Here is a 24228-nt window from a genome sequence, read left to right as displayed (position 1 = left end):
GGTTTTCTTTGTAATTATACTACTTGAGGTTTACTAGGCTTTTTGAATCTGTGGTCTGTAATGTTTTTAATCAAAATCAGAAACGATTTTGTCCATTTCTTCAAATATATTTCCTGCCCCATTCTCTCTTCTTCTTCTGGAACCCTAGTTACAACTACTTAAGACTGTTCCCCAGGTCTTTGAGAGCCTGGTGAGTTTGTTTCAATATTTTTTCTCTGTGTACTTCAGTTTGGATGACTTCTATTGGTCTATCTTTAAGGTTATCAATCCGTTTCTCTGGGTTGTTCTATCTGCTATTAATCTCATCCAATAGATTTTTAAAATTTATGTATTGTGTTTTTCAGTTCTAAGAGTTTTATTTTATTTTTCTTCAGGATTCTCAGTTTTCACCCAATATATCCCCCTTTCCCTTAAATCCTTTGATAAATTTTACAACTATTAAAAAATTCTTGCTTGCTAATCAAAACATTTAGATGGTCTGTGGGTCTATTTTTAATGACCATTTTTTTGTTGTTTAAAACTATAGATCACATAACCCTGCTTCTTCACATATCTGCTGACTTTTGGCTGTATATTATTCTACATTTTGGATGATACATTGTAAGATGGATTGTCTTCACCTTCTTTTGAAGAGCCCTGGATTTGTCCTAGCAGTAGTTAAATCATTGGAAGATTACCCTGATCTTATGGAGGTTTGGTATTAAGCTGTATTAGAATGGGGCTATTTTAGTTTTTCATCCTTTATCCTGAAGTCCTTAGTCCTTGAACATGATCCTTATTCTTAAGACATGGAATTAAATGGAGAGCGCCTCTCCAGAGCACCAGACAGCTACTGAAATCTCTACCACTAAACCCAGCTGTTGCTTTCTACAGAATTTTTTAGAATTTTGCTCTGTTGAGGCACAGTCAAGGATTTGAGGGAAGTTTTTTTATTATTTATTTATTTATAGAGTCACTTTTATGAAACCATAGTTTAAGTAATGAGGAAAGTTTTTATGCTATGACCCTGAATATTATTTTATTTTCCTCTGAAATGGCAGGCTTATCTCAGCTTGTCTTTGTTCTTATTGTTCAGTTTCTCTCAGTCATGTCTGACTTCTTTGTGACCCATGGGCTGCAACACACCAGGCTCCCCTGTCCTTCACCATCTCCTGGAGCTTGTTCAAACTCATGTCCACTAAGTCAGTGATGCCATCCAACCATCTCATCCTCTGTCGCCCCCTTCTCCTCCTGTCCTCAATCTTTCCCAACATCAGGGTCTTTTCCAATGAGTTAGCTGTTCACATCAGGAGGCCAAAGTATTAGAGCTTCAGCTTCAGTCCTTCCAATGTTATAGGGTTGATCTGTATTACGCAAATACTGCAAATTGTTTTCAATAAGCTTTTGAGCATCACAGAGAATGTAAGATAGTTGTTACATCCTTACTGCAGAACAATTACAACCAACTTCATTTGCCCTGGTATCACTGTCCAGGGCTTCCCTGGTGACTCAGATGGTGAAGAATCTGCCTGCAATGCAAGAGACCCAGGTTTGATGCCTGGGTTGGGAAGATCCCCTGGAGAAAGGAAATGGCAACCCACTCCAGTATTCTTGCCTGGATAATTCCAGTCCATGGGGTCACAAAAGAGTCGGACACGACTGAGTGACTAAACAATAATCATTGTCCAGGACCTTCCAGACTCACAGTCCAGTCCATCTTTCCTCCAGAATCTAGGATCCTGCAGCACTACATCCTCAAAGCTTAGAGCTTTGGAAGAAAATGCAACCTCTGCGATGCCTTCTCAGCACCTGGAGAAAATGATATGGTCAGTCTACCATTGCTCAATCCTGGTTGATCAGTGAACAGAACTGATAACTGATGAATTCTGGGCACTGGCTCTTTGCTCTGGAGGCAGGGTCTAGCACACGTTCCACTTTCCTGGGGTCCTGCAGCTCCAGATACTGACTGAGGTCCATGGAGAGACATGGTACAACCAGTACCACTTTTGTCCTCTAGCCTTTAGCCTCAGATAATGCTGTTTCGAACTTCAGAAAAAGGAATGGCTACTAAGCAGGAAAGGTTTCTCATCATTCCTCTTCTTGAGGTCGTGCCTTCTCCCAACTCTGCAGAGACAGCTGAAGCTATAAACCTAAATTACTGCTGATGCTTTGGTCCCAAGAAGACAGGACTCTAGGAACAAGGCTGCATATACAGTCTACTATGAGGTCAGCACTCCTGGTTCCTGACACTGCTCAGGTCAAAACAAAGAGGGCCTGTCAAACCTCCTGGGTCAGTTCGGATGGATCTGATGGCAGTTTTGACCTACTGTGAGACTGGTTTGAGGAGAACTAGGTAGTTAGGGAATTCAGTCTTGGAGCTGAGAGATTTCCCTTTGGCATATGGATTGGAGGAAGGGCAGTGAACACAGATTATGAACATTTTTTCCCTCGGATCTCTAAAGGTGTAAGTCATTGTACAGTCTGTGGAGGGGATGAAAATACAACTCCGGGGTCTCCTCTTCTCCCTGTTTGCTTGTTCCAGAACCTGAAAACTGTCCTTTCATGTACTCTGGACTGAACGATTGTGTCAGGGCTTCCATATCCTGAAATAGCCCAAATAGTGTCTGATGTTCACAGTGTAGAAGAAAAATACAAGATTCTATTTAACAAAACAGAACCAAGCAGATGATAAAAACACATAAAATCAGAAATATAAATTTTTCCTTTAAAAAAAGAAGCCAGTTTTTCTCAGTGAAATGCTTGCTGGACAGATTGGTTAGGTTAGAAACATTTACACATTTTTTTTTCTTGTACCCTATTTTCTCTAAGCTGCTATATTCACAGTGAAAATACAAACTCCTGGGATCCACAACACTGGCTAGTTTTTTGGTGGTGGTGTGTTTTTTTTCTTCTAGCATTTACTATAAAGATAGCTATGCTTCAATTAGTTTTAAGATTTGTGAAGAATGTTTATATAATAACATATGTTCTAAACAATGGCTACTGTGAAAAGTAATAAATATTCAGAATTGTACGAGTTGATGTAAATGATTCAGCAATAAAGCTTACCAAGCTTTTTCTATAGATATATTATCTAAAAAGTTATAAAAAACCCAGTGCAGAGTCTTGCTGTTTCAGATGAATAATTTCACTCTTCCTACTGTAGCAGAGCTGTGTTGTTCTTTTTATTTTCAAAGATAGTGATATAGGTAGTTTCTCCTTCTGAAATCTAGGTATAAGGCTAGCTTGTTTGTGAATTACACCCTCACAATGGAAAATGAAGCAGCCTGGTTTATTCCACTAACTCCACTATCCCCACACCTCTGAAGTTCTCTGTAGCCAGCCTACCCAAACAGCCACAGCTCCTTGGGGAAGGTAAGCCCATCCCCGAAGAGTGATGCATAATTGGTCCAGGAAAATCATGGTAATTCCATAACTACTGATTTGCTTAGAGGTAACCCTATGACCCAGTTCTGGCCAATGAGACATCAAGAAATATGCTGGGAGGCTCCTAGGAAAAATTTTTCTCCCTGACTAAGCTCAGAGTTGGAGACACCATGTAACTAACATTTATCAAACTTCGTAGATATTAATTAAGATGTGATCTTCATTCTTGGTGTGTTCAATGGAGGAGAGAGATGTAAACAGTTACAATATGATTTGACGAATATCATATATAAAGTGCTCAAATAGAAGAGTGGGAAAAAAAGAACTGTCTAGGAGGTTCAGGGTCAGGGCTTCCCAGAAGAGATGATTATTGTAGATATTTGGGGCATGTTTCTAATAAATCTATTCCTAACCCAAGATTACAGAGATTTTTCTCTTGTATTTTCTTCTAGAATGATATAGTTTTAGGTCTTACACTTAGCTCTAAAACCCATGTTGAGTTAATGTTTGTATTAGTTTGTGAAGTGTGGGTTGAAGTTATTATTTCATATATGGATATCCAATTGTTCCAACACCATTTGTTTAAAAGGCTATTCTTTGTCCTCTATATTTCCTTTACGTCTTTGTCAAATATCAGCATCTGTATGTATGTGGGTCTTTTTCTGGACTCTCTATTTATCTATCTTTATACCAACTGTATTAATTATTGTAGCTTCATATAAATCTTGAAATCAGTGTCAGTCCTCCAGCTTTGTTCTTTTACAAAGTTGTTTGAATTTCTAAGTTATTTGTATTTCCATACAGATTTTAGAATCAGCTTGTCAATTTCTATGAACAAAGCTGTTGAAATTTTTACTAGATTGCATTAACTCTAGGTCAATCTAGAGAGAAATGCTAGTTTGTCTTCCAGCCCATGAACATGGTGACCTTTCATTTATTTAGGTCTTTAGTTTGTCTCAGAAATGTGTTTAGAGTTTTCAGTATACAGGTGTCATGCATATTTGTCAGATTTATTCCTAAATGTATCATGTTCTAGCACTATTTAAGTGGTTTCCTAAAAATTTCTGATTGTTAATGGCTAGTGTATAGGAATGAATTAATCTTTGTATGTTGGTCCTATATCCTCCAACCTTGGTAAACTCACTTAACACTTCTCATAGCTTTATAGTAGATTTCATTAGATAGCCATGTTATCTATTAACAAAGGCAGTTTTACTCCTTTTCCAACCTAGATGATTTCTTCTTTCCAAATGTAGATACATTTTGTTTCTTCTTCTTACTTTATTGCACTGCCCAGATCCCCTGTAAAATGTTGAATAGAAGTGGTTAAGAAGAGACATCCTTGCCCTATCTAAAATAGTACATCACCTTTGTTCTCAAAAAATATTCTTACTGAGTATAGAATTCTAGGCTGACTGTTTTCCTCCCTACAACCCAGCTATTTAAAGATGTTGCTTCATTGTCTTGCTTACATTATTTCTCATGAGAAATGTGCTATGATTCTGCTTTTTGTTCCTCTGTACATAACGTGCCCCTTTTTCTTTAGCTACCTTTTTTTTTGACCACTCAGCATACAGGATCTTAGTTCCCAGATCAGGGATTGAATCCGAGTCTCCTGCTTTGGAAGCTTGGAGTCTCAACCACTGGACCACCAGGGAAGTACCTCTTTAGCTCCTTTTAAAATGTTTTCTTAATCACTGATTTTGAAATTTTTGACTAGAATGAATCCTGGTATAATTTTCTTCACTCTGTGTGTGTTTTTGGACTTCATTGAGCTTCTTGGATATGTGGAGTTATAATTTTCATTAAATTTAGGAGTCTTTTGGCCCACCAGGGTCCTCTGTTCTATGGGATTGTCCATTTAAGAATACTAGAGTGGGTTGCCATTTCCTACTCCAGGGAATCTTCCCAACCCAGAGACCGAACCTGAGTCTCTTGCATCTCCTGCACTGGTAGGCAGATTTTTTACCACCGTGCCACCTGGGAGAACATATTATTTTTTAAAATAATATTACAAATTTTTTTTTCTGTTTCTACCCACCCCCACACACACTTTAGGGACTCCAATATTATGCAGATATGTCATCTGAAGTCTCCCAACTCACTGATAATTTTTTCATATTTTAAAATTCTTATTTCTGTGTTTCATTTAGATAGTTTCTATTGCTATGCCTTTAAATTCACTGTTTTTTTTCTTCTGCAATGTTTAATCTATTGTTATTCCCACCCAGTATAGTTTACATCTCCTGCATTAATGTTATTTTCAAGAGGCTCAGTTTGGGTCTTTAAAGAAAAGAATCTTTGATGTCTGTACATAACTTTGTGAACATATGGAATACATCTATAATGCCAGTTTTAATGTCTTTGTTCTGCTAATTCTAGCATCTGTGTCAATTGTGTCAGTTGGGATCTATTGATTATTTTTCTCTTTATTATGATTGGATTTTCCTGCTTCTTTGTATGCCTTGTAATTTCTTTCTTTCTTTTTTTTTTTTTTTTTGCTTTGTAAGGACCTAAGACTAGCCAGAAACCATGTGAGACACTGGAAATACAAGGATGAGCAAAACAGCACTGGCTATAACTCAGGAAGAGGGCTCTCACCAGAGGTGACCATGCTGGCATCCTGATCTTGGACTTCCACCCTCCAGAAATGTTAGAAATAAATTTCTGCTTATAAACCTCCCATTTCTCTGGTGTTTTGTTACAGAGCCTGGACAAAGATAATACATAATCTTTTTTTCAATTATCTCTCCTTTTTCTCTTTTAGATTTATTGAAGTTAAAATCAATGGCCCAGGGGACTTACCTGGTGGTCCAGTGGCTTAGAGCCTGCCTTCTAATCCTTAAAACGCAGGTTCAATCCCCGGTCAGGGAACAGATCCCACATGCTGCACACCACAGCTACGGAGCCTCGGCACTCTAGAGCCCTCACGCCACGGCTGGAGAAAACTGTGAGCTGCGAGGAGGAGCCTGAGCACAACGAAAGATCCTGTGCCACAACTAAGACTCCATGCAGCCAAAGTAAATTCTTTAAAAAAAAAGTTAAAAATAAAATGAATGGCTCTGAACTACATTTATCAACATGGATAAACCTCACATAATATTGAATGAAGACAGCAAGTTGCCCAAGAATATGTTCAATGGGATACCACATGTAAAGTTTAAAAATATGGAAAACATACTGTATATAGTTAAGGGATACATATATCTAAGAAGTGTATAAAAAACATTCATAGGAATAAACTATACCAAGTTTAGGATAATGGTTCCTTTATTAGAAGGGGAGAGGGGAGTGATACCTAAAAAGGGGGCATACAAGGAGCAACATTTGATGCTTGAAACTCCAACTATGTTCTGCCAGATGAGCATCATCATCATTTGGTAGCCTGTTAAAAATGTAGAACCTCAGCCTTCACTCCAGATCTGCTGAATCAGGATAGATTCCCAAGTGGCTCACATGCATTGTAAAATCTAATAAGCGCTGTTTTCGGTGGAACTATAGCATTATTGTTAACTGTCTTAAGTGTGAACCTGCTAAGCATGGCTGTGTCAAAATGCTTGACTTCTTAGGAGATGCATGTTGAAGTATTTAGGGGCAAAGTGACATTGCTGCCTGCAACTTTCATTCAAAGGTTCAGAAAATAAAAGTATTTGAGATGCTAATGATGGGTAAATTGAGGTGTTATTGTTGTTTACTCACTAAGTCGTGTCTGACTCTTTTGGACCTCACTGACTGTAGCCCACCAGGTTCCTCTGTCCTAGAATTTCCCAGGCAAGAATACTGAAGTGGGTTGCCATTTCCTTTCCCAGGGGATCTTTCCCACACAAGGATCAAACCTGAATCTCCTGCATGTCCTGCATTGGCAGGCAGATTCTTTACCACTGAACCACCAGGGTGAGGGGTGTACAAATGTTTATCATACGATTTTCATCTTTTCTGTAGATTATACATTTTTACAGTTTCAAATGTAGAATATGTTTAATGGAATAGCTTTGAATTTTAAAATATACTTGGGGAAAATTGACATCTTGACAATATGGAATTATCTCATCTATGAACACGATATGTCACTCCACATGTTCAAGTTTTCTTCTCTGGTCTTTGACAGTGTTGAAAAGGTTTATTCGTGTAGATTTTATACATTTATTTTCAATTTATACTTAGATATTTGACTGCTTTATTGGCAAAACTGTGTATGGATTCTTCTCAGCTTTATTTCTGTGTGTTGCCAGTATATATAATAGAAAGCCATTTATTTCAGAATATTTATTTTGTAAAGAATCTGCCTGCAATGTGGGAGGCCTGGGTTTGATCCCTGGGTTGGGAAGATCCCCTGGTTGAGGGCATGGCAACCCACTCCAGTATTCTTGCCTTGAGAATCCCCACGGACAGAGGAGCCTGGTGGGCTGCCGTCCATGGTATCGAAAAGAGCCAGACACGACTGAGCAACTAGGCACTCTATACTACACTCTTATTTTTCTAATAATTTCTGAACTCATTTCTTAAAAATTTTAGGCAGACAATGATAACATCTGAAAAGAGTGAAAAGTTTGTCTTTTCTATTATTTTTAGAATTTTCTTAGTTTGCCTATTAAGTTGAATTCTTGTATGATTTAAATAGCAATGATAGTGAGCATCATCATCTTCTTCCTGACTTTAATGAAACGGCTGCTAGAGTATCACAGTTAATCTAATGTTGCTTTAATTTCTCTTATATTCTTTTTATTGTAACATACTAATAACTTTTATTGAAACATACTAATAACTTTTATTGAATTAGAAATGCTGTTAAATTATATTAAGCCCCTTTTTGGCATCTTTGGAGGTGATTTCATTGTTTTCTTTCTCTTGTAATTTATGAATATAACAAATTTCTTTATAATAAACTATATTTTCGTTTCAGAAATAAAACCCCTTGATCATTATTTTCTTCACATAGTGTTGACTCTCCTCTTACTAACATTTTATTTTTTCCATCTATATTCACAAGTAAAATTGGTCTATGATATTCATTTCAATTGCTTGCTTTGTCAGATTTTAGTATCAAAGCCTTAATATAAACTGTAATATTCCTCACTGTAGGTTGCTCGATACACACTGGTGAACTGAACTGAATATGGCTACTGTGGTGTTTCACATTTAGCTCCCTGTTCATTACTTACAGAAGCCCAAGAACAAACATCATTAATATTCCTTTGCCATAAGTTAGACAAGCCAGGAAAAATACCATCAGATCATGAGCATCAGCTTAAGATCATAGGCTTTAAAAAACTCCCTGTGGAAATACTTGCTGGATGGAAAATATCCAATTGATTTTTGAAAATCAGCTTAGTAATATTCCATTGCTAAAAATAAAGACTAACTGAATATAAAGCCTTCTGGTAAAATGGATAAAAGCCTGTTACATAAGCAAAACTTTTAAGGAAGGTAGAAAAATTTAGAGCATGTAGGAAAGACGGTGACTATTCAAACTAGATCTCAGAATACTCAATGTACATTCATAAAGTACAAGTGGCACTTTGACTATTTTGTTCATTTTTCATTTCAAGTCTGACCCAGTGCCTCTCATGGGAGAAATACTCAGTAAGCATTTTTTGAAGGCACCAAGGAGAGATGATTCTTCTATTGACCTGTCAGCTATCACATAGGTACCCACAAGGCACATCACAGTGCGTTGGAGATCACCACAGCTCCACCCTGATGGATTCAGCTTAGAGTGTGATGTCTAATCAACTTCTTTCCAATCATTGCACAAATGTCTCCACCTGAGGCACAGGGGGCTGGGCGGGGGCTGGGCTCTGCCTCCTCTAACCTGGGCAGACCATCATGGCCACCGTATTTGTGCTAGCGTGGCTGCCCATTTGGGAGCACCAGGAAGACTGGCTGCCTCCAGCTGAGCAGCAAGACCAGGTGATAACTGACTGTGCGGCGCATGTGTCAGGGGACAGGGGTTGTTGTACGTAACCAGCAGCTCTATCTTAGGAACTTAAGTGTATGAGTATAAACCATGGTGTTAAGCTGAAATGGACACACAAGTGGCGTTCTCGAGATATTCTGAAGTCAGGCCAGCCTCTGGAGCCCCTCAGGATTCTGTCACGTTCCCTCCACACCTGCTGGGCAGTTGCTGCTGAGAAATCTGGCATGAAAACAGAACTGGAAAGCCTTTGGGGTGACTGAAAAACCACACTCTGAGAGAGTTGTATCAGAGCTTCAGTCTCCGAGTGAGGTTATATTAGCATCCATGATGCGTTTGAGACCCAGCAGACTTCCCGCTCTTGGAACAGCATTTTGTGAAAAGCCAAATGACACAGAGCAGGTGTGTCTCCCATCTCTCTGGTACAGCGAAGTAGTCAATTCATTATCAAGTCCACTTCTCCACCTCCCAAATATAACTTGAAAACGTCTACTATTCTGTATTCCCACTGCCTCTCAGTTCAGTTCAGTCACTCAGTCGTGTCCGACTCTTTGTGACCCCATGAACCGCAGCACGCCAGGCCTCCCTGTCCATCACAAACTCCCAGATTCCACCCAAACCCGTGCCATTCAACCATCTCATCCTCTGTCGTCCCCTTCTCCTCCTGCCCTCAATCTTTCCCAGCATCAGGGTCTTTTCCAATGAGTCAGCTCTTCGCATCAGGTGGCCGAAGTATTGGAGTTTCAACCTCAACATCAGTCCTTCCAATGAACACTCAGGACTGATCTCCTTTAGGATGGACTGGTTGGATCTCCTTGCAGTCCAAGGGACTCTCAAGAGTCTTCTCCAACACCACAGTTCAAAAGCATCAATTCTTCAGAGCTCAGTTTTCTTTATAGTCCAACTCTCACATCTATACATGACCACTGGAAAAACCATAGCTTTGACTAGATGGACCTTTGTTGGCAAAGTAATGTCTCTGCTTTTTAATATGCTATCTAGGTTGGTCATAACTTTCCTTCCAAGGAGTAAGCGTCTTTTGATTTCATGGCTGCAATAGCCATCTGCAGTGATTTTGGAGCCCAGAAAAATAAAGTCAGCCACTGTTTCCACAGTTTCCCCATCTATCTGCCATGAAGTAATGGGACCGGATGCCATGATCTCAGTTTTCTGAATGTTGAGCTTTAAGCCAACTTTTTCACTCTACTCTCACTTTCATCAAGAGGCTTTTTAGTTCCTCTTCACTTTCTGCCATAAGAGTGGTGTCATCTGCATATCTGAGGTTATTGATATTTCTCCTGGCAATCTTGATTCCAACCTGTGCTTCCTCCAGCCCAGCATTTCTCATGATGTACTCTGCATATAAGTTAAATAAGCAGGGTGACAATATACAGCCTTGACATACTCCTTTTCCTATTTGGAACCAGTCTGTTGTTCCATGTCCAGTTCTAACTGTTGCTTCCTGACCTGCATACAGGTTTCTCAAGAGGCAGGTCAGGTGGTCTGGTATTCCCATCTCATTCAGAATTTTCCACAGTTTATTGTGATCCACACAGTCGAAGGCTTTGGCATAGTCAATAAAGCAGAAATAGATGTTTTTCTGGAACTCTCTTGCTTTTTTGATGATCCAGCGGATGTTGGCAATTTGATCTCTGGTTCCTCTGCCTTTTCTAAAACCAGCTTGAACATATGGAAGTTCACGGTTCACGTATTGCTGAAGCCTGGCTTGGAGAATTTTGAGCATTACTTTACTAGCATGTGAAAGGAATGTCTTGGCAAGGATGACCTTTTCCAGTCCTGTGGCCACTGCTTAGTTTTCCAAATTTGCTGGCATATTGAGTGCAGCACCTTCACAGCATCATCTTTCAGGATTTGAAATAGCTTAACTGGAATTCCATCACCTCCACTAGCTTTGTTCATAGTGATGCTTCCTAAGGCCCACTTGACTTCAAATTCTAGGATGTCTGGCTCTAGGTGAGTGATCACACCATCGTGATTATCTGGGTCATGAAGATCTTTTTTGTACAGTTCTTCTGTGTATTCTTGCCACCTCTTCTTAATATCTTCTGCTTCTGTTAGGTCCCTACCATTTCTGTCCTTCATTGAGCCCATCTTTGCATGAAATATTCCCTTGGTATCTCTAATTTTCTTGAAGAGATCTCTAGTTGTTCCCATTGTATTGTATTTTGTATTTTTTTGCATTGATCACTGAGGAAGGCTTTCTGTTCTCTCCTTGCTATTCTTTGGAACTCTGCATTCAAATGGGTATATCTTTCCTTTTCTTCTTTGCTTTTTGCTTCCCGTCTTTTCACAGCTATTTGTAAGGCCTCCTCAGACAGCCATTTTGCTTTTTTACATTTCTTTTTCTTGGGGATGGTCTTGATTCCTGTCTCCTGTACAATGTCACGAACCTCCGTCCATAATACAATGATGCAAATAATCGTTTATCTGTAGAAGCTTCCTCACCAGTGCCATGCCATGGTCATCATAGTGGAGCTCCAGGAAGAACGTTACTATAGCAACCTACGTAGGCAGCCCCACCCTCAGCACACCACTATTCTCAGAATAGGTTGCAATAAGAAGAGGCCCTTAAAGTCTTGCCACGCTGCCTGCCCACTGCTCTCCCTCCTTCTTTCAATCTATTTTCCTCTTGTGATTTATTATTATTATTGGAATGTTTCAAGCAAATAGAAAAATATGAAGAGTAACATAACGCACTCATGCATCAATGACCCAACTTTCTCATAATTTAACATTTTTCAAAGTTTTTTGGACTTAGATCATCAAAATGTTTGTTATGAAATATAGTTGACCCTTGAACAATGCAGGTGTTAGGGGCATGGTCAAAAATCCATGTATAACTTTTATTCCCCCAGAAGTTGACAGGATACTGTTGACAAGAAGCCTTACCAATAACATAGTCAATTAACACATATTTTGCATTATATACTGTTTACTTAAATAAAGTAACAGAGAGAAAAGAAAATGTTATTAAGAGAATCATGAGGAAAAGAAAATGCATATATGTATGTATTTATTGAAAAAAAATACTAATTCATGTAGTTCAAATCCATGTTGTTCAAGGGTCAACCATATATTGCACATAGGGAAGAATATATATAATGTAAATGAACATGTATGCACTACTCAGCTTAAGAAATAGAATATTTTCAAATGCCCTTTAAACCTTGCATATGCCCCTTCCAAATAGAAGCTATGTCGTGCCTCCTACTATCCTGAATTTTGAAATAACTGTATCTTTGCATTTCTTTATATTTTAACATATATGTAGATTCTTAATGTTTTTTTTTTCTTGGTTTTGCCTGTTTTTGACCTTTATATAAATGAAATCAATTTGAATGCATTCTTCTGTGATTTGCGTGTTTTTTTTTTAGCTTAGCAATCTGTTTTGGGAGTCAGCTCCATTGTTATAGGAAGATGTAATTCATCTGTTTTCACTGTATTCCAATCCACACTTCACATGCAGCCAGAGCAATCTTTTAAAGATATAAATCCAATTATTTACCACCCCACTGCATCCAGCCCTTCAGGGGTTTTCCAGTGCTCTTGCAACAGAGTCTCAGATCCCTGGTGTGGCCTACGAGCCCCCAGGTGACCTGACCTCACCACTAACTTTCTTCTCATCTCATCTCACTTCCTGAGCAACAAGCTCTTCTCTTCCATTTGGCCTTTGCACACACCTGGATTCTTTCATTCCCTCTTCACTGGCTGCTGCTGCTGCTAAGTCACTTCAGTCGTGTCCGACTCTGTGGGACCCCATAGACGGCAGCCCACCAGGCTCCCCCGTCCCTGGGATTCTCCAGGCAAGAACACTGGAGTGGGTTCTTCACTGGCTAGCCCTGCTCGAATTTCAGGTCTCTGATTAAATCTCCCTTCTTTAAATGGGGGACTTCCTAGGTTGCGCAAGTGGTGAAGAATCCACTTGCCAATGCAGGAGGCACAAGAGATATGGGCTGGATCTCTGGGTTGGGAAGATCCCCTGGAGGAGGGCACTCCAGTATTCTCTAAATGGATCTTTACTAACCTGTCCATGTAAATTAGGTGCTTCTGGTTTTGCCTCCTTCCTACCCTGTTTCTTCAAGCACTTACCACAGTCTTGTTATTATACGTTTTATTTGTGCATTTAAAAAAAATGTATTGAGTACTTGTCTCCCTTAAGTTTTATCGAGGACAGGGCCATATATGTTTTGCTTATCATGACATCTCTAGTCCTAGCAGAGCCCCGGCATATAGTAGAGTTCAAATAATTATCATTCAATTGGAGCCAAGAAAAGCTGATGCAGTCAGGACAAAAAAAAAGTGTTCAGCTTATGTATTCTGGGACAATTCTCTGCTGGATAAAAATTGTCTAAAATGAAGATGTCAAAGCATTTTCAATAAAGCTTGTCAGGTACGATATGATCAGAGGCAGATGTTCAGCTTTGTGTTTGTCCTTTATTCGGACCCAAAGAAAGTAACCAAGAGGCAACTTAGTGTAGTAGGTGCCATGATACGTTTTAAATATGAAATATATAATAATAACTAAAAAGCACTGAGCGCTTACTTGTGGGGGTACCGGTTTAAGTGATTTTGCATGAGTTGTTCAGTCACTAAGTCTTGTCTGACTCTTTTGTGACTCCATGGGCTGTAGTCCGCCAGGCTCCTCTGTCCATGGGATTTCCCAGGTGAGAATACTGGAGTAGGTAGCCATTTCCTTCTCCAGAGTATCTTCCTGACCCAGGGATCGAACCCTCGTCCCCTGCATTGGCAGGTGGATTCTTTACCACTGAGCCACCAGGGAAGATCTTTTGCATGAGTGCACTGATTTAATTATCATAAGAACCCTAAGGAAGGGGTGCTTCAATTATCCCCATTTTTGCATATCAAGTAACTGAGGCACTGAGAGATGGAGTCACTTGCCAGAGATTACACAACTAGTAAGTGGCAAATCCAGGCTGTGGTCCCAGGCAATGTTATTCTAGTTTTCTTTACTACTATGCTCTATATATTGTCTTTTAATAATTTTGTCCAAAATATGTTTGTGGCAAGAAAAAACAATGAGGTTTATACTAAAGTTCAAGCAGGCTGCTACAGGCCTATTGAATGAGATAGCTGTATTCCATGGACAACTGTCTGCTGTAGCTTTTCACATGCCTTCAGTCCCTGGGAGGCAGATGGGACTCAGAGGGATGGACGTGGGAGGATGATGCTGTCCCTGACCCAGGAGGAGTCAGCAGAGTGTGAGACCCATTAGGGAAGGGTACATGATTTGATGTCAATGGACAACAGGTAGCATGAAATGGATGGAAGGTAATAAAGATAGACAGGCCCCTGCCAGAATGTGGAGGGTCTTGAATGATACTTTTCAGAGGTTCCTAAATTTTTAAGCAGGGCTTCAGCTTTTAAAAACCCATTGGCATATTGAATATATAATAGAATCCTGTACTGGCAACAAGTGCAGCTCAGATGTTGCAGATGAGGAAGATTGAATGACACTTCTCCCCCTATCTATTTGTAGCTATTTATTTCCATAAGGGCTGAAGGGTCCCTAAGTTTCAGATTTATGGAAAAATGTTCAGTGACTGGGGGGACGTCCAAGGAGGTGGGTTGCAGGAATAGACATCAAGGAACCTAGAAGTGAATTCACTGTATGGGACAAGCTAGGCTTAAAGAACCAGGATCAGTATTGATGCCTCAGATCAAAGGGCGGGGCTGAGTCTGGGCTCACTGGGACCTGATAAACTCCTCAGAGTGTATGCATCAGAAGAGAGAGGGACTGCGGACTCTGTGAAATAGACTCATTCTCATATTTCATCAAAGCCTGAGTGTGACTGGTGGGAAGTCCTGGCCTTCAGTGTTACCAGTTTCTCCATGTGTGTCATGAATTCCAATCTCAGCCAAACATAAGTGAGACAAGGGTGATGGGAAATTGTAATCCTGGAAAACAAGGATGGGTGAAATTCCTGGACACTTGTATGCATCTCATGAGAACTCTTGGAAATTCTTGGAGAAAGAGCAGGTACAGGAGACTAGAATTCCTAGTCATATAATGGTAGATCTGAACACAGGAAACAGGAAATAATAATAATAGAACTAAATCTATTGTCTCTGGATGCTGAAACCCAAGAGACCTGGGATACATAACCCTTCAGTCCAGATTTCTCTGCTAAGCTGTGCTCTGCACATCTCACTTGGATATACCAAGTTACCTAAAACTCCACGTGCCAATAACTGAACTCATTGTCTTCCATCCACTCTCTTTTCCTCCACTGGTTTCCTTATCTTAGTAAATTGGTACCATTTTCTCCCCATTACTCAGGCAGAAACTTTCATATCATGTTTTATTCCTATATCTACTTCAACTCACATATGTGATCGATATCTTGTCTAGTTTACCATCTAAGTAGCTCATTCACCATTTTTTTCTCTCACTATCTCACATCCTTCTTAGCCCCCATACAAGCCAGCAGCATCTCCACCTGGGTGACTGCCACACCAGCCTCCCAGTTGGTTTTCTTACCTTGAAATCTACTTACCTAAATACCCCCCAACTGGTTCTCTGCACCATAGCCAGAACAACTGTTCTAAAATTCAAATCTCAGCATGAACCTCCCTGAACTTTTAAAACACTTCGGTGGTAGCTTCCTGCCCTGACAATAAAGTTCAGGTGTGTATCACCAGTGCCTTGGCCCATGGTTAGCACCCAGCACACACCCTGTACATATGTGTGTGTGGAAACTGGAATGAACTTGCATGTCTCCTTTTAACTTGCTGGGAGCCCTGAAGAAACCGGCTTCCTTAGACAGTAATATCAACTGACACTTAACACGTGTTACACAGTGGTCATGTCTTTTTACTCTGCCTGTTTATTTTCTCCTGGGCAGAAGTGTTCAACTTTATTATAATCAAACCCATAGATCTTCTGTAATTTTGGGGGTTCAAATTATACTTAGATATTCCTGGACCATTTCAAGATTACAAAAAACATTTTCCTATATTTTGACCCAGCACTTCAAACATTTTATTTTTCACATTCAAATATTCAAACCATTTGGATATATTTGTACCACTGATGTCAGGTGAGGATCTAACTGTATTGATTTTCCCATTTAGTAGTCAGTTTCCCCAAACAAAGAATCTATTCTTTCCTCACTGATTTAGAACGCCACCTTAATCATTTATTAGATCCCCATACACACTTGAAGCTGTTTCTTGACTCTCTGTTCTGATAGTTCTACTTTTCAATATCAGACTATTTTACTATTTATGATTTTTGACACACAAAGTTTTGAATATTTTAAAACAAAATTTTACCACGTTTTTTCATTCAAAAGTGTAGCCCCTCCATCTTCTTGAAATTTAAGTGTGAAATAACTTAATTTCACATATGCATTTACTCTATAAGGACAGATGAATTTAGGCAACTGAATATTTTTACACTGTTATAGTCACATGCCTATCAGCTTATGTGATCTCTTCAGGATCTTCTTTCAAAGGTACTATTAGAAAAGTCATCTTTTTGTAAATATCAATAGAGTTATTTTTCAATTTTATTACAGGATAATATACTTTTCTGAAAGTAATTTAATTATTATTGATGAGAACAGTCAACAATATTTGTATAGTGTTAACTTCTGTTTACAGCCTAAATACTCATATTTCCTCTGAATTTATTTATTTATTTTTAAATCACCTGTGTACAGCTTTGGCAAATTAAAGCTTGAGAAAAATGTTTGAGTATTAGAGTTTGTTATAACTCCTTATTGGAGAATGATTTAATTAATGCATCTGTAACGAACGCTGTTATTTCTCTCTTCCCCATTTAAACACAAAACACAACAGATTAAAATTAATCCCAAATGATAGATCGTATCTCTGTCATTATTTTAATAGCCTTGTGTTTTACATACTTCTTAAAGAAAAATGAAATTAAAATTTACATTTTATATATTTCTGAGCATACCATTAGAAAGTTTATGTAATTCTTTATTAATCAAAACCAGAGTGTAGAAGTAAAATAAAACCATTAGAATAGCATGGTTCTTGTACAAGCAAAGCATAAGGAATGCAAAAATCCTTAGCTAAAGGATTTAAAGCAAATATTACTCAATTATTTTGTGTCAGAATTTATAAGACTAACATATGATTCAGTCATCTCTCAGAATTCATCCTTCAGTAATGCAAAAGGTACAAGAATTTTCACTGTAGCATTGTTGCAATAGCAAAATAGAAGTAACATGGAAATTTAATAATGGGAGAAAGATTTAGTAACTCATAGTATCCATATAACTAAATATTTTATAAATGAGTTGCAAAATAATACATTTGCTTTTATCTCCTTTTTTAGTAAATTTAAGCCAACACACTGTACAACACTCTCTGTGTATACAGAATGTAAGAAGATGGAGGCCAGTTTGGTCTTTTAGATGGAGAGACTTTTGTGGTAAAAGATCAGCACCTCAGGCTGGGTATGTCTCTGCTTGGCTTGGCTGTCGGCCTGCACTAAGAGGTCTTGAACTGCTTTGCGTGAGATCTTACCAGAAATTTGTAATTTTAAAGGAATAGAAGTTCTCCTAGGCCCTTTGCTCCTTGGAGAAATTTCAACATTTGTCTATAGAACAATATTTGCCATTTCTTTCCAGGCACTGTTTATTCCATTCTGAAACACAAGTTGAAATGATCTGCTTCTGAAATTTCTTCTCACAAAAATTAAAAAATATCTGTTTGTTGTCACGTTTTGCTTTCCACCAAAATCCTCATCAGGATTCTCATTTTTCCAAGTTTTGCTGCTTAGTTGACTGACATTATAATGATGAAATTAAGGTCATGCAAGGGGCTTCCCTGGTGGCTCAGATGGTAAAGAATCTGCCTGCAATTAGGGAGACCTGGGTTCAATCCCTGGGTTGGGAAGATCCCCTGAAAGAAGGCATGGGACCCACTCCAGTATTCTTGCTGGAGAATCCCCATGGACAGAGGAGCCTGGCGGGCTTCAGTCCGTGGGGTCACAAAGAGTCAGACACGACTGAGTGGCTAAGCACAAGGTCATACATGCTGGTTAACTGCTTAAAGTTTCTAATACTTTCTCCTTAATGAGCCTCTGCCCCCAGCTTTTCACAGACAGTGCCAAGAGATGATTTGGTTTTTAGCAGTTTATCTTGATTCATGGTTTGGCTTTTAGCAGTTTATCCATCATTGGGCTTCTGTGGTAGCTCACTCAGTAAAGAATCTGCCTGTAGTGGAGGAGACCTGGCTTTGATCCCCAGGTCAGGAAGATGCCCTGGAGAAGGAAATAGCAACCCACTCCAGTATTCTTGCCTGGGAAATCCCATGGACAGAGGAGCCTGGTGGGCTACAGTCTATGGGGTTGCAAGAGTCAGGCACAATTTAGCGACCAAACCACCACCATGATTCAAGACGGTCCATAACCACATCATTTTTTGCTCTTCAGAATTCTGCAGTTTTATGTTTTCTTAGCTGGTCAGGATCCTTTCCTCTTTTTTCTTTTTCTTTATTATAGCTAATTTACAATGTTGTGTTAGTTTCAAGTGTACAGCAAGTGATTCAGTTATACAAACCTATATATGTGTATGTGCGTATTCTTTTTCAGATTCTTTCCCATTATAGGTTATTACAAGGTACTAAATATAGTTGCCTGTGCTGTACAGTAGGTCCTTGTTGTTTACTTATTTTATATATAGTAGTATGTATATGTTAATCCTAAACTCTTAATTTTTCTCCCCTCCTCCCACTATCCCTGTTGGTAACGATAAATTTAATTTCTGTCCGTGAGTCTATTTCTGCTTTGTATATAAGCTTGTTTGTATCATTTCCTCTTGACTGATGAATTCCATTTGTTGAAGATGGAAAGATCAATAACTATCAGTATAGAAATGGAAACACCTTGGAAAATCTGAACAAAATGAGTGAGAACTCACTACCGTCTCCTCATCGAAACTGAGGTCCAGCACGTTGAAAGAAAAAAAAAAAAAAAGAAATGGAAACAATTTCGTGTGTTGCAGTTTTTCCACAGTTATTCTCCTTCAGATTCCGGAAATCCAGGGGTCTGGCCTGCACACACCAGAAAATGTCATGGATATTTTCTTCATGTCAAGGCTGTATATTGTCATCCTGCTTATTGAACTTATATGCAGAGTACATCATGAGAAACGCTGGGCTGGAGGAAGCACAAGCTGGAATCAAGATTGTCGGGAGAAATATCCATAACCTCAGTTATGCAGATGACACCACCCTTATGGCAGAAAGTGAAGAAGAACTCAAAAGCCTCTTGATGAATGTGAAAGAGGAGAGTGAAAAAGTTGGCTTAAAGCTTAACATTCAGAACACTAAGATCATGACATCCGGTCCCATCACTTCATGGCAGATAGATGGGGAAAAAGTGGAAAACAGTGGCTGACTTTATTTTTCTGGGCTCCAAAATCACTGCAGTTGGTGACTGCAGCCATGAAATTAAAAGACGCTTACTCCTTGGAAGGAAAGTTATGACCAACCTAAATAGCTTATTAAAAAGCAGAGACATTACTTTGCCAACAAAGGTCCATCTAGTCAAGGTTATGGTTCTTCCAGTGGTCATGTATGGATGTGAGAGTTGGACTATAAAGAAAGCTGAGCGCCGAAAAATTGATGCTTTTGAACTGTGGTGTTGGAGAAGACTCTTGAGAGTCCCTTGGACTGCAAGGAGATCCAACCAGTCCATCCTAAAGGAGATCAGTACTGAGTGTTCATTGGAAGGACTGATGCTGAAGCTGAAACTCCAATACTTTGGCCACCTCATGCGGAGAGCTGACTCATTGGAAAAGACCCTGATGCTGGGAAAGATTGAGAGCAGGAGGAGAAGGGGACGACAGAGGATGAGATGGTTGGATAGCATCACTGACTCAATGGACATGAGTTTGGGTAAACCCCGGGAGCTGGTGATGGACAGGGAGGCCTGACGTGCTGCAGTTCATGGGGTTGCAAGGAGTCGGACACTACTGAGTGACTGAACTGAACTGATTTTCTTCACTGGTCTTTTTGGCCAAAGTCAAATCCTCACTGAGTCTTTGCCACACCAGAACCAAGAAAACACTGATGAAAACATCCATCCCAGCAACTTCTAAATGATGAACCTGATTTTAGATAGACTTGCTAAGACTGGAATTTAAGTTATCTGAGGAAATTAAGCTTGCAGCCGTCTAGCATACACAAAGCATCTGGGACAACCCACTGGCTGCTATATTGTGTTACTGCAAAGCAAGCACTCTGAATGCCAGGATTTATTTTAAATATGCTTTCTTTGCATTTATGGACAGTATTTTAGCTTCCTATCAGAAGCTGGCTTCCTACCTTTTGTGAGTGAGAGTCTTTGAGCTTCTGGTAAAAAGTACCTTGTTCATTGAAGGCCCAGGTTACTGTCCAGCTAAGAAAATGGCGTCACGGGTCCCTGAAAAACTCTTTCACATGGGAAATATAGTTTCCAGTAGTTTCTATCAATAGATAGCTTATGCCGTAGCTTTGTAGAAATGGAAGAACATCCAATAAACTCAGAAGACTCTTTTTCCTGAGAACCTACATTTTTTTCCCATCAAATACTGACATTTCTCACTTTATGATTTTGGTTTCTTCTGCTTGAATTTCTAACTGATATGATTCTTTTTGCAGATACTGGTGACTTTCAAATATCTTTCACCCAAACCTCTCTTCTATGTTTTAAATCCAAACAGCTAATTTTCTGCTGGAAAGTTTACTTCAAAAATCAACCTGACTAAAACTTAATTTAATATTTTTTGGTAAATTTACTTTTTCCAGTTTCAATCAATGACAGTGACATCCACCAATGCCTAAACCAGGGGCCACAAAGTCAGGACAGAAAGCTCCACCTCCCTCATCCTCAATGTCACTGTAGTTCCAAGAACTCAGTTTACACAACTCTCTGCTGCCCTTCTTCATCTTCATTGCCTTTTAATGCTTCTTTTTTCTCATCTCACTCCTCTCATTTCACTCTCTAGGTTGCTGCTAGAATGTTTTAAAAAAAAAACAAAACACAGCACACTGCTAAGCGTTTACCCTGCTTAAAACCTCACTGCCTCTACGGAGGCTGTGCTGTGAGTCAGCTCTCTGTGCTAACTTGCTGGTAAGACAATGATAAACGCGACCTTGTCTCTGCCCTCAATTATCTCATAATCTGATGAAGACAAAAACAAACAGTTCAAATTCACTGTAACGTAAGGCATGATCTCTAGGGTCCTCCTTACCGAGTGTAGAAGTGCCTGGTGTCAGAGGAAGAAGCCCTGAATTCTGCCTTGGGAATCAGAGACATTCACAGAGGAGGTCAGGGGAGCAGGAATGTGAAGCCCTTCACAGGGGATCACCTCAAGTATCCTCTTGAAGCCAGGGTGCTCACGGGCCCCCCGTGTGCAGGGGCAAGTGGACTTGAGGAGAGTGTGATGTTCTGCTTCAGACCTTGTGGGAAAAGGGAGAACTTTTATCAAGACACACTTAACAAAGAGGCTGAGTTGGGGTTCAGAGCTAATGGAGTTAGAAGCATAGAAGGAAGTATCAGAGATTTCAGGTCTGGAGGAGCTGCTAAGGTTTCTGGGCTGAGCAGCAAAGTGCCTGGTCTAACACTAAGGAGGTCCCTGGGGACAGAGAAGGGGGACAAGGCTCAGGTTCTAGAGAGTCACAGCATTAAAGTGTGAGCATCGCAGGGGCTGGGAGGGACCATGAAGACCTTGTTTCATCTTCCTGCATCATGCAAGTGAGGGATGAGAGTACAGAAAAGCTTGAGTAAACAGTTTCAGATGCTCAGCAGGTTTTGGAGCACTAACTCTGCCATGTGACTTTGGGCAAGGTTATCATCTTATCTATGAAACGGAATCAATAAATGTTAGTCGCTCAGTTGTGTCCAGCTGTTTGCAACCCCGTGGACAGAAGTCTGCCAGGCTCCTGTCTATGGGATTTCCCAGCCAAGAAGACTGGGGTGCATTGCCCGAGGATCTTCTCCAGAGGATCTTCCCAACCCAGAGATCAAACCTGAGTTTCCTGCATTGCAGGCAGATTCTTTAGCATCTGAGCCACCAGGGAAGCCCACCTATTTCATGGGGTAACTGTGAAGATTTGAAGAGCACAATATATAAAAGGCCCGGCATATAGCCTGGTCTGCAGTGGGGTTCCGTGATGACGTAGTATTATATCTACTAGTAATGAGGTCTCACGGCTAGCTCAAGGCAGAGCCGGGCCTAGAGCCAAGGGTTAAATTAATATTCTGTTTCGGCATCCTTCAGGTTCCTGCCCGGGGAAAAGAGGAGAGGATTATACTGGCAGCAAGAACCTACAGAAAAGTCACCAGTGGACAATGACCCAGACCTGGAGAGAGGAGGGTGGGAAATCCTCAGAGTGAGGGATTATAGGGATCTTCTCCACTTTCTTTCCTTCTCTTTAACTTCTGGAGCAATAGGGTATGAAAGGACAAGGTATGATAAGGTATGATGGGGGAAGTGGGGACAATTTAGGGATGCACAGCTCTGAAGGACTACAGAAGGCATCAGGAACCAAACAGTTGGGATGTTTATAATTGTCCAAGAACCTTGGCTTCTAGGCAGAAGGGAGAAGTGAAGGTTAGGGCTGCCTTCTCTGTATCTTGACCCAGGTCTAAAGGGCAGAAAAATAGACAGGGATCATGAGCAAAAAGCTCTGCTCCTACATAGAGTTCAGGGTCTTACAAGACATAACTTAGCAAGGGGCAGAAAGGAAGTTATTGATTCCTATATTGGAAGAGCTGTACATGGTAAAAAACAAAAACAAACAAAAAAAAAAAACATGCACACACTGCCCAGTGAAAAATAAACCACCTTTCCACCTGCTCCCTAGTTTCCCCTCTCAGTGAGAGACTCTTTTATAAAATTCTTTATCTTTCCAACAATATTCTGTACATTTGCTAACACACGCATATACACAGGGTATATATTGCATCAAATTTTGCATGTTAGTGTCTTGCTTTTTCCACTTAAAGCTATATCTTAAGAAGTTTATGTAGACTTTCTTTTCAAAGTCTACATAGTATTCTATTGAATGGATGCTTTGTAATATATCCTCGCTCAATAGGCACTCATAATATTTCCAAACTTTTACTTTTACAAATGGAGCTACAATGAATATCTTTGTATATATGTCTCTCTATACATGTACATATGGAAGAAATACATAGATGTAGAACTATTGTGTAGGAAGAAATGTGAGGTTTTTAAAATTTATTTATTCATTTATTTATTTGGAGTATAGTTGATTTACAATACTGTGCTAGTTTTAGGTGTACAGGAAAATGATTCAGATATATATAATATATGTGATTAATATTAATAATTTATCATATATATGATTATTTTCCATTATTGGTTATTACAAGATATTGAATATAGTTCCCTATGCTATACAGTAAATCCTTGCTTATCTATTTTATGTATAGTAGTTTGTGTCTGTTAATCCCTACTTCTAATTTGTCCCTCTCTCTGCCTCCCTTTCCCCTTTGGTAACCATAAGCTTGTTTTCTATATCTGTGAGGCTGTTTCTGTTTTGTATATAAATTCGTATGTATCATATTTTTGATTCCACATGTAAGTGATATCATATAATATTTGTCTTTCTCTGTGTGACTTACTTCACTTAGTATGATATTCTCTAGGTCTATCCATGTTGCCACAAATGGTGGTATTTCATTCTTTTTTACAGCTGAGTAATATTCCACTGCATATATTTGCATCTTCTTTAACTAGTCATCTATTGACGGTCACTTAGGTTGTTTTCATGTCTTGGCTATTGTAAGTAGTGCTGCTAGGAACATAGAGGTGCATGTATCTTTTTGAATTAGAGTTTTTGTCTTTTCCAATATATACCGAGGAGTGGGATTGCTAGATCATATGGTAGCTCTATTTTTAATTCTTTAAGGAATCTCG

The 24228-nt window shown here is 39.4% G+C and overlaps 1 pseudogene; it reads left to right on the top strand.

Moving 5' to 3' along the window:
* The first annotated feature begins 19146 nt into the window (after nucleotides 1–19146).
* LOC122706021 lies at nucleotides 19147–19243 on the top strand (annotated as a pseudogene).
* The last annotated feature ends 4985 nt before the right edge of the window (nucleotides 19244–24228 follow it).

The sequence above is a fragment of the Cervus elaphus genome, chromosome 12, assembly GCF_910594005.1.
Source record: "Cervus elaphus chromosome 12, mCerEla1.1, whole genome shotgun sequence".
Taxonomy (NCBI): domain Eukaryota; kingdom Metazoa; phylum Chordata; class Mammalia; order Artiodactyla; family Cervidae; genus Cervus; species Cervus elaphus.
The sequence above is the reverse complement of the archived record's forward strand: the minus strand, read 5'-3'. Positions and strand labels throughout refer to the sequence as shown.